Source organism: Gigantopelta aegis, chromosome 12, assembly GCF_016097555.1.
Source record: "Gigantopelta aegis isolate Gae_Host chromosome 12, Gae_host_genome, whole genome shotgun sequence".
Classification (NCBI taxonomy): domain Eukaryota; kingdom Metazoa; phylum Mollusca; class Gastropoda; order Neomphalida; family Peltospiridae; genus Gigantopelta; species Gigantopelta aegis.
This window is the reverse complement of record NC_054710.1, coordinates 48955753-48967787: the sequence shown is the minus strand read 5'-3', so window position 1 is coordinate 48967787 and position 12035 is coordinate 48955753.

The following is a 12035-nucleotide window of genomic DNA, read 5'->3' as shown; positions in this document are numbered from 1 at the left end:
TAAACACATTTATTATATATTCATTTCCGCCCCTGGCCTATTTCACTAGAGAATACGCCCTAGCGGAAATGTACACGTACATACAAACACACACACACACACACACACAAATACACACACACACATACATAGGCCTACACATACACACACGCACACACACATACACGCACACACACACACACACATTTACATAATTGACGAAATATTATTTACATAACCATATTGGCATATTTTATAATTCTTGTTACATTGAGGAGACTAGGGCAAACAAACAACCACGCAAAGAAACCCAGCAACAAACAAAACATACCCACGCACGCACGCACTCACACACATACACACATGTACACGTACAGGAAAACAGTTTTGATAACCGATTGCATATGATTGTATTTGTGCTAGATGTCAAACGTTCATTATTTTTTGTCTAATCTACAAAATAATTACTTTAGTAATTATGTTAAGTTTCAATCGCTGTTTAATATATGGGCCTTATGGCTACTAATTTATTAACGATCGTTCACGATTTACAGTTGTTTTGACCTTGGTCTTGTTAGGTACATAGTATACGTGCTTGTAACCCGGTTTTAAATTATCTACCGGGAAGGAGATTAACATGACAGATAAACAAAGCACTCCAGTCGATAAGGATTCTATAGCAACACACAACAAGGATGTAAACTAACATCTGCAAGTAACTGTGGTCGAGTCAAGCTTACATTAGCCGAACTGTGCAACTGTGTGACACGATTACGCATCGACATTGTCTGATAACAAAGTCAAAGTCCAGACAGGGATAGCGTGACATTCTTGGAAACGGCACGTAACGAGGTCAGAACACTAACTGTATACACTGCATAATAAAATATTTAAATAAAACAAAGTACAAATAAAAATTGAAATTGCAGGCGGTTGATAAACAGATAGAGAGAGAGAGAGAGAGAGAGAGAGAGAGAGAGAGAGAGAGAGAGAGAGAGAGAGAGAGAGTTTTAAAAAAGGACACTCCCCCAAAAAACAGAAAAGAAATAAATTATTATACGTGTATAACACATATTCACAACAGCCAAAAGCCTATGAAATATATATGTATTTATAGCATTTAACATAGTACTCATATCAATGTTATTCACATTTCAAAATTAGTCCACACCTATTGTCGTGAATATTTATTATTGATCAGTATACAGAACAAAACTCCAACATGGCGGCATCTTTAACGTGACCCACAAACCTACTTCAAAGGCAATTTTAAACTAGCAAAAATTGACCGAAGTCCAACATGTCATGTACTGTTAAATGCACATATAGAACTTTAGTATATGGACGAAGATTAATTTTATTACTACACAATAAAATAATTGCGTTATTAAATGTTTTTGTCGAATTTGCTAACAAGGAAGTAAAACCAAAACCACGCCCGCAAGTACAAAATGTAGTTTTCTGTCGATTTCGCCGAACTGTTGTAGTGTTTACTGTAGCCAACGTCTAGCGGATAGCTGCCGCCGAACTCAAAGATAAATATTTTACAATCCAGTTCGTTGCTATGCAGTTATATAAAAATGCATGTTTCTCTATTTTAAAAATCATCAACTGTACTCCTGATTTAAATATTTTAAATTCCTCACACAATAAACACAAATTTCAACACATGTGTAAAACATTTTATAAGGAGACTTAATTTAATAATAATAATAATAATAATAATAATAATAATAATAAACATAGACTATAATTGTTTAATCTGCTTTTTAGTATATATTCTTTATTTAAAACTGAGGTATCTTATTAAAATTCCTTTCTCTTTAACATTATTATGTATCGAGACCAATTTGGTGTAAGGTAACCTTTATAAAAGGCGTCAACTAGGAAGTATAAATATTAAAGTGGGTCTAAAATTCGCCGAACTATGCACAATACCAATCGAACAACAGCTGCTATGAAGAAGTTTTATACAAATAAGGCAACCAGGAAGTAAATATCGAGAAACCCCGAATCTATCTAAAACTTCGCCGAACTGTTGAAAGGAATATTATTTCGACCAACAAATCTAGCGCACTACCACTATTCGTTTTGTCCCCAGAATTGTTCGTCCCCAGTTAGTTTGACCCGTTTGGAGAACATGAAACAACAGGGAATTTAATATGTAATGTAATTGAAGAACTATCATTCTCTGCCTCTTGCTATTTTAAAGATTTAACTTTTTAATACTGAAATTTGAAGTAGGATAGACAAGGTAATTGAAGATTAAAAAACCCAAATCAAAAACAAAAATAAAAAAATAAAAACCAACTAACAAAGAAACAGAAGATTAAATATGGATTAAATATGAAGTATGTATTGGGCACAAGTGTACCCCCCCCCCCCCCCCCCCCCCGAACAAAACAACAACAAACAACAAAAACAACAGCAACCGGGAACATAAAACACCAAACAACAACAATAAAAGCCCAACAACAGGTAAAGTTAAATATACTGTTTAAACCTAGCTAACAACCAAACTGACGTCGACCCTCTCGCTTTGACCTCTTTGTGAGATTATGTCAACTTATTTTACAGTAGCCTATTAAATTTTATATTTAAAAGAAAAGAAAAGATGTCTGTCAGCCATTCATGTAGGAAACAAATTGTAAATTAAGTAGTAGAATCTTGACAACAATACTTAAAACCTTCTCAATGCAGCAATTGTCAAGAAAACAAAAAAAGGTTTACAGAATTTCAGGAGGATCATTTAGGACTTTTTCTTCATATTTGCTCATATCCAGGATTTTAAAATGACAGATGTTCAGACCATTACATTTAATATTATTAGAAACATATTTTATTGCTTTTGAAAAAATCGTATGGATTAGGCACAAGTTTTTCAACTTATTTTGATTTTTTCATAAAATATACACATAACAGAAATATATTTATGTAATTTAAATATAAACAGAAAGGAATATTATGGAAAGAGGAATTAAATAAAGAAGAAAAGAAGCAATACATGTCCTGTGTTCTATAATCAAGACATCATGCTTACTACAATCAAAACACAAACAAAACGTCGCAATCTGATTACGTAGGAGCTATGCAACATCCACCAAAAATTATTTACTAATTGAGGGAAATGTTTTGTTTTATTTATATATATGAAAAACAAATATATATTGTCTTCTTTACTTAGAATACTTTTACCATTTAAAATCAGCTGTACATTTATATATATGAAACACAAATATATATTGTCTTCTTTACTTAGAATACTCTTACCATTTAAAATCAGCTGTACATTTATATATATGAAACACAAATATATATTGTCTTCTTTAGGGACGGTCCATAAATGTCAATGGTTTTCATAATCCTAACAATGTTAGGATTGGGTTTGACCCCCTCCCCCCTCCCCTAATCCTAACATAAAAACATTGATATAATGTGTACTACAAGATGACATGGCATTTACCCCCTCCCCCTTGATTCGAATTGTAAGAAACATTGACCTTCGATGGACCGATGTTTTACCTGAAAAGCAATTCGAACATGGCTTTTACCCCCTCCCCTCCTTCCGAACATTGTTCGGATTGTGAAGCACATAGATATTTATGGACCGTCCCTTACTTAGAATACTCTTACCATTTAAAATCAGCTGTACATTTATATAGGCCTATATGAAACACAAATATATATTGTCTTCTTTACTTAGAATACTCTTACCATTTAAAATCAGCTGTACATTTATATATATGAAACACAAATATATATTGTCGTCTTTACTTAGAATACTCTTACCATTTAAAATCAGCTGTACATTTATATATATGAAACACAAATATATATTGTCTTCTTTACTTAGAATACTTTTATTATTTAAAATCAGCTGTACATTTATTGGCTGAATTCTTTGTAATGGACTACCTTTCATATAAATGCATTCACAGAAAAAGAAAAGAAAAATGTTTTTGCTATGATTTCCACAACTACACGAGGAATCATCGCTAAGGTCAACTCCATATATGTCTGATTTTAAATCACTACACCCGTGTCTTAACTTGGTATGCAATACATTTTCTCTTTTATTGCCAAGTGATTATACAGTGCAACGTATATTCCAAAATTTTATTATCAAATGAATAAATGACAGAGGGTAAAGAAATAATATTACGATTTCTCAGCATATGAGGGATTTTTTTCTTCAGGCATTTAATGAATTCTGTGTATCATAAAATCAGAAGCCATTCCTTTCAATATTTTAAACATTTTGCACATTTTTAATTTACACCTCGAAATAATATAAGTGTTGCTAATCCTGTTTCATTGTACATTTCATTTCAACTTATTTTCGTGCTTCCGTAAGGGGATATCCAGTTAAGGTTCAAGTACGTTGTCCTGGGCACAGACCTCGGCTATCTGGGCTGTCTGTCCTGGACAGTGGGTTAGTTGTTAGTGGTTAGTGTGAAATAAGAGGGTGTAGTGGTCTTATACCTACCCAATGAGTCGTTAAACCTCGCTCTGAGTGGGAGCCGGTACTGGGCTGCGAACCCTGTACCTACCAGCCTTATGTCCAATGGCTTAACCACGACACCATCGAGGCCGGTTTTCGTTGTACATACTTTCTAGATGCAAATTTCATTAACTAGCCAGGCAAACAACAACAGTTGGCGCTCTGGACATGCACTCGAGTTGAGCATTTTCTGGATAATTTATGCCTTAAACATGGACATAAACTGTAATACAATGCGCTGAAATCACAGTTTGTGAGCATTGTACTATATTTCTTATATTCAGTGAAAAAGACATAGCAAAATAATAATAGTAAATTTTAATAGTAATAAAGAGTGCTCGCAATTTACATAAGTATTATTATATGTGGAATTTAATTTTCAGTCATTTCAAATGACTTTGTTTCAGTAAAACATGAGGTTTTTAAAGATACTTACAAAAGCAGAATATTTAATAATATCTATTAACGCCTCTTGTCTGAACTCTTACCCCTATTACGTTCTGAAGCAAATCAAGTTCCATTGCTGATAACATTGAAAACATATAATTAAATTAATATAATCTTATTAATTTGGTGTATTTAATGTTGAATGTTTGAAATGAACAGTTTAAATAAAATGGAAAATAAATGTTTAATTAAATTACAAATGATCAAACATGTTTAGAGTTACTGCCCCTTGATGATTCTTTTAAATATCTTTATCAAATTCTGGATTTCTTATGACTTTCCCTCTGATTGGAGGAAAGCAATTATTATTCCTATTCCTAAGCCTGGTAGGGATCCAACAAAGCCTACAGCTATAGTCCTATCACTTTGGCATGAATGAATGAATGAATGAATGAATGTTTAACGACACCCCAGCACGAAAAATACATCGGCTATTGGGTGTCAAACTATGGTAATGCAAACAAATGATGATCAACATCAATATAAAAAGATTTAAATAAAAACACAGTGTAAAGAACTGTCCAAAAATACAAATATCACAGATAGATACTGAATTTTACTCAAAATTTCAATTTGTGCTGTATTGGCCATTCTCAAAGAGAATGTTACACCCCTGCACCACGGTGAGGTTACAGCACGCGCAGGGGCGCTTTGGCAAGTTGCATTTGTAAATCTGAAACCATTGGTCGACTGATCAACAGTAAACTTGTTTGCTATCTTAAGTCTTAAATTAAAAAACCCAACAACACACGAAGCAGGATTCGAACCTACTGCACAGATTCGCATGGTATTTGGCATTGACATGGTATTTGACATTACTAACGCGGAATGTTGATTCAGATCTAGACGTAGCACGGTTGATCATCTTGTTAAATTTGTCTAGAAATGTCTTGCAAGGAAGCTTTCGTCCATGACCAGCATTTGGTATCGGTCTTTCGTAACGCGGTGAATGCCTCTGATACAACGTGGAAGTATGGGATTTTGAAAGTCTTCCATGGCATTGGACTAAAAGATCATATGCCCGATTTTATTTTTTTCTCTCCAATTTCTTAAAAGATAGGTCTTTCAAGGTACGAGTGGTACTTTCTCAAATATCCACCTGCAGACTAAGCCCACAGCTAAAAGCCGATGGGGAATGACAGGCGTGTGACACGGATAGCCACAAGAGACAAACACCTGTCGCATTTGAAGAGGCAAGGACTGGGATGTGGAGGTGGACAGCGAAAGAAGTTGAAAGATAGGAGTTGCCAGATCGGGAAGAAATGAGATGGAATTCAAAGGAGTAAAAGGGGCAGTGGGATAAAAAAAAAAACCCAACATAAAAACCAACAACCCCCCCCCCCAAACCCCCCCCACACACACACCACCACCACCACCTGCAAGAGATGGGTGTACCTCAAGTTAGCATCATGTCAGTCACCGTATTTTGTGTGAAAATAAACAGCATCACTCTGGTGTTGCTAGCTCATTGTATGTTGATGACTTTCATATTTGCTACAAATCGTCCAATATGATCATTAGCGAACATCAGTTGCAGCTTTGTTTGAATAAGCTACAGCAATCCGCGACTGATAATGGCTTTCGATTCTCAAAAATGGTTTCCACCTAGCCCGACAGCGTTTCTGGACAAAAGTCAGATTTCACCAGTGAAGGAGATTAAATTTCTCGAGGTTATATTTCCCCATTTAAAATACGTTAAAACAAGGGCTTAAAAGCCCAAAACATTTTAAAGGTTTAAAGAATGGAGAGCACACCGAAAGGTTATGCTCCGTCTGTATACATCTTTAGTTAGATCTAAACTTGATTATTTTACTTGAAGATGCTAGATCCTACACTCAACCAGGGACTTATGCGTTGTTTTGGTGCTTTCAGAACATCTCCTGTGGAGAGCTTGTACGCTGATGTATACCTAGCTTGGGTACTAGACCTGCAAAGCTTTCTTTGCATTATGCCACTAAGATAAACCGCAACAAGTGGCAAAGGCTGTTGATTCCATGACTCTCTATTTAATACCTCATCTATAGAAGGACAGCCATCCGCGAGGAGATCCTTTTCTAGATAGTACTGCTGTCATGACATGCATTCATGAATCACTGTAAACAGTGATGATATCAGGTGTTAGTGTAAGGTGAGCATATTCTGCCCCACTGGTGACACCCGTCTTGAGTACTGCCAAGCTGTCAAGTCCGTCACTTCATTTAATACGATTCCCCCCCCAACCCCCCCCAACAACAACCTCCAAACAACAACAACAACAACAGAAAAACAACCACATCATCAACAACAACAACAACAACAACAATAATAATATAAATGTGCAAGAGATGAAAATGTATGCACAAGTTCAAAACATGTAATAACATCTGACATCCTTTTGATCAGTGATGCATCGTATTTAGTAGATAGAGCCTCCAAATGTCTACCATAAAACATTTTGAATGCCCTCAGGGGTCCCTGGACATAACTCTGATGATATGATATGGCGTTGTTTGAAATCTGCATACACTGAGCATATCCTAAGGTATTTTAGAAGTTGCGGTATATGGACACACCAAAAGCTGGAGCAGAAGGTATATTTCTCGACATAAGGGATAAGTGACTACTGGAAAATTGAAGTCATCCCTTTTGTCATACAGCTTAGTTTGAAGAGCAGTGTCGCTTTGAATGTCTATGCATAGATCGAAATAGGAAACTGATTTAATACCTTCAGATGTTTCTTTTAAAGTCGATGCCAAAACATCCATCACATAACGCCATGTTTGGTAATAAATAAAATAAAATTGTTTGATGCTAAGGCAAATGCCATTCTAACATTGATTTAACGGATAGTATGGAGACACCTTCGTATTTCATTTTCTCCACCTCAGAGTAGCAAACCCAAAACTGTATTAGCTCTTGTACATCTGAGAAATGATCGCACAGATCCAGTTATTTATAAACAGCACTTCATAATAAACATGGTGTTTCCAGGAAAATTGCTGGGGATTGGGGTAGACCATTGCAAGGCCACCACAGCTCATCAAAATTTCCCCGTGCCAAATACGGGCTACATCTAGTTTTAAATAAGACAAAGGAAAATCCAGAAAACGAAACCGAAACAAGTTTTGTAAAAAAAAAACCCAAAACGATTCTGTACAAGACAGAGAGGAAGGGAAGGTTAACTGCTCCAATCAATTACCGTGTTTTATCAACAACAAGATGGCCACTTCCCAGGACTCTACATCCCTTCTAGCCCGCATTTTATGACATTCATATTAACTGATACCCATCTTTTTGAGGCGGGACATAGCCCAGTGGTAAAGCACTCACTTAATGCGTGATCGATCTAGGATCGATCCCTGTCGGTGGGCCCATTGGGCTATTTCTCGTTTCAGCCAGTGCACCACGACTGGTATATCAAAGTCTGTGGTATGTGCTATCCTTTCCTTGCTGCTAATCGAAAAGAGTAGCCCATGAAGTGGCGACAGCGGGTTTCCTCTCTCAATATCTGCGTGGTCCTTAACCATATGTCTGATGCCATACAACCGTAAATAAAATGTGTTGAGTGCATCGTTAACTAAAACATTTCCTTCCTTGATACACATCTTTTGTTGTCTTGTCCACATGATTGCATGTTGTATTGTGAACGTATGGAATAGTATCTCGTGTCGTGAATATTAATAATCACAAAGTCTGTAGTTGATTAGATGTTGTTATTTAGTTAAATAGCTACAAACAAGTTACACAAGTGAAATGCAGTTTTAGTAATATCACCTGAGTCTTCCGTCGAGAAATGCACGTCTTTAGAACAAACGACATTAGTATTTTTACAGGCTTTCTCGTTCTAGCCAGTGCACCACATATGGTATATCAAAGGCCGTGGCATGTACTATCCTGCCTGTGGGATGGTGCTTATAAAAGATCCCTTGCTATTAATTGAAAAATATAGCGGGTTTGCTGTCTAATACTATGTGTCAAAATTACCAAATGTTTGACATCCAATAGCCGATGATTAATAAATCAATGTGCTCTAGTGGTGTCTTTAAACAAAACAAACTTTACCTTTAACTTGTTTTCCAGGTGCCAAATAAATGTATACTGTACACGACCCCAAAATAGATTGGACCAGCAACCCCTAGTCAGTTCTTCTTCTTCTTCTTCTCTTCTCAGATACAGACCCCAGTAGTATGTGCCTACATTATCCCTCTACACCTATACCTTCTACATTATCCTGTACACCTACAGTGTCCTGGACACCTATATTATCCTGGACACCTATATGTTCTACATTATCCCTGGACACGTACATTATCCTGGACACCTATACCTTCTACATTATCTTGGACACCTACATTATCCTGGACACCTATACCGTCTACATTATCTTGGACACCTATACCTTCTACATTATCCCTGGACACCTACATTATCCCTGGACACCTATACCTTCTACATTATCCTGGACACCTATACCTTCTACATTATCCCTGGACACCTACATTATCCCTGGACACCTATACCTTCTACATTATCCTGGACACCTATACCTTCTACATTATCCCTGGACATCTACATTATCCTGGACACCTATATCTTCTACATTATCTTGGATACCTATACCTTCTACATTATCCCTGGACACCTACATTATCCTGGACACCTATACCTTCTACATTATCCCTGGACACCTACATTATCCCTGGACACCTATACCTTCTACATTATCCTGGACACCTATACCTTTACATTATCCTGGACACCTATACCTTCTACATTATCCTGGACACCTACATTATCCTGTACACCTATATCTTCTACATTATCTTGGACACCTACATTATCCTGGACACCTATATCTTCTACATTATTCTGGACACCTACATTATCCTGGACACCTATACCTTCTACATTATCTTGGACACCTACACTATCCTGGACACCTATATCTTCTACATTATCTTGGACACCTACACTATCCTGGACACCTATATCTTCTACATTATCCCTGGACACCTACATTATCCTGGACACCTATACCTTCTACATTATCCCTGAACACCTACAATATCCTGGACACCTATATTATCCTGGACACCTATATCTTGTACATTATCCCTGGACACCTATAGCTTCTACATTATTCCTGGACATCTACATTATGCTGTCCTGGACACCTATACCTTCTACATTATCCTCTACACCTACATTATCCTGGACACCTACATTATTCTGGACACCTATACCTTCTACATGATCCCTGGACACCTACACCTACATTACTCTGGACACCTATACCTTCTACATTATTCTGGACACCTACACTATTCTGGACACCTATATCTTCTACATTATTCTGGACACCTATATCTTCTACATTATTCTGGACACCTACGTTATCCTGGATACCTATATCTTCTACATTATCCTGGACACCTATATCTTCTACATTATCCTGATCACCTATATCTTCTATATTATCTTGGACACCTACATTATCCTAGACACCTATACCTTCTACATTATCTTGGACACCTACATTATCCTGGTCACTTATATCTTCTACATTATCCTGGACACCTACATTATACTGGACACCTATATCTTTTACATTACCCTGGACACCTACATTATCCTGGTCACCTATATCTTCTATATTATCCTGGACACCTACATTATCCTGGACACCTATATCTTCGACATGGGCCTCTGTAGCTTGAACAAATGCTGCTGTGCGCTGCAGGTTCTGTTTGTCCAGGAACATTAGGTAAAAATTAGTGCTTAACCCGGAAATAAATAATACAGAGCTGAATTTTTCAGAATAGTTGCAGAATATCTATAGTAATAACATATCAAAAATCCCCGAGTGTCTGAGGTGTGCTAACTTTACTACAAACGTAAATGTATATTTATAGTCCCGTAACCTGATTACGTCAGTGGGTGAATTTTAACATGCTCATATACCACTAATGTTTCGATCAGTCAGTAACTTATTTTTGTCATCAACCTTTGAGAGCCCTATTGCTCACACATTTTAAACATTTGCGATCTGATATTAATAACACAAATAAGAATAAACGTTTTTATTTGTATAAAATAAAACAGAGAAAGATTAAGAACACAAATGTTATTGTAAAGATGTTCGTTTTTGCCATTTGTTATGTTGAATTACGACTACTTACACATTTCTAAATAATATTTAAATAAATAATGTGCATTTAATTATGATGATAAATCATTTAACAATATTTTTTTTACGAACAAACATTCTTTAGACGTTTCGAATGAAGAAAAGTAGACTAAATTTGATTAAAATTCACAATTTTCTTTATAAATCAAAACTTTTGTTTTGTGTGTGTGTGGCGGGGGGGGGGGGGGGGGGACATAGTAAGTGTTGTTTTTACTACGTCCGGATCTCCTTACATACCCGTAATATAGCTGGTATTCAAAACTTGTGGCACCATGTTTGAACCGTTTCTCGACCGAAATAGTTCAACAAATGGACACACAAACCAAAAATGTATAACCTACCATACTCACAAAATCCCGATTGAAGTACTTGCATCATTATTAACAAAATAGATCTTCAACGACAACCTTAAAAAATATCCCCGCCATTTTAACTTTGCTAAATAGAGGGAAGTAACTCGCCATACACGTCAAGAAAAGTATTGCCTTAATGTGCCCCGTGCACTAGCCTACCCTCAAACATATTTGTTTGTCGTTTTTAAATAAAATACACCCATGCAATATTTTTTCCTCTTAATCTTCTTTTTCTAACTTATGTAAATCATGTAATAACTCCTAACCCTGAGTGAGTGCTCCGCAAGGCTCAATGGGTAGGTGTAAACCACTTGCACCGACCAGTGATCCATAATTGGTTCAACAAAGGCCATGGTTTGTGCTATCCTGCCTGTGGGAAGCGCAAATAAAAGATCCCTTGCTGCCTGTCGTAAAAGAGTAGCCTATGTGGTGACAATGGGTTTCCTCTAAAAACAGTGTCAGAATGACCATATGTTTGACGTCCAATAGCCGATGATAAGGTACAAAAATCAATGTGCTCTAGTGGCGTCGTTAAATTAAACAAACTTTACTTTTACTTTTCATGTAACAATTTTGCTGTCTTCGGCTT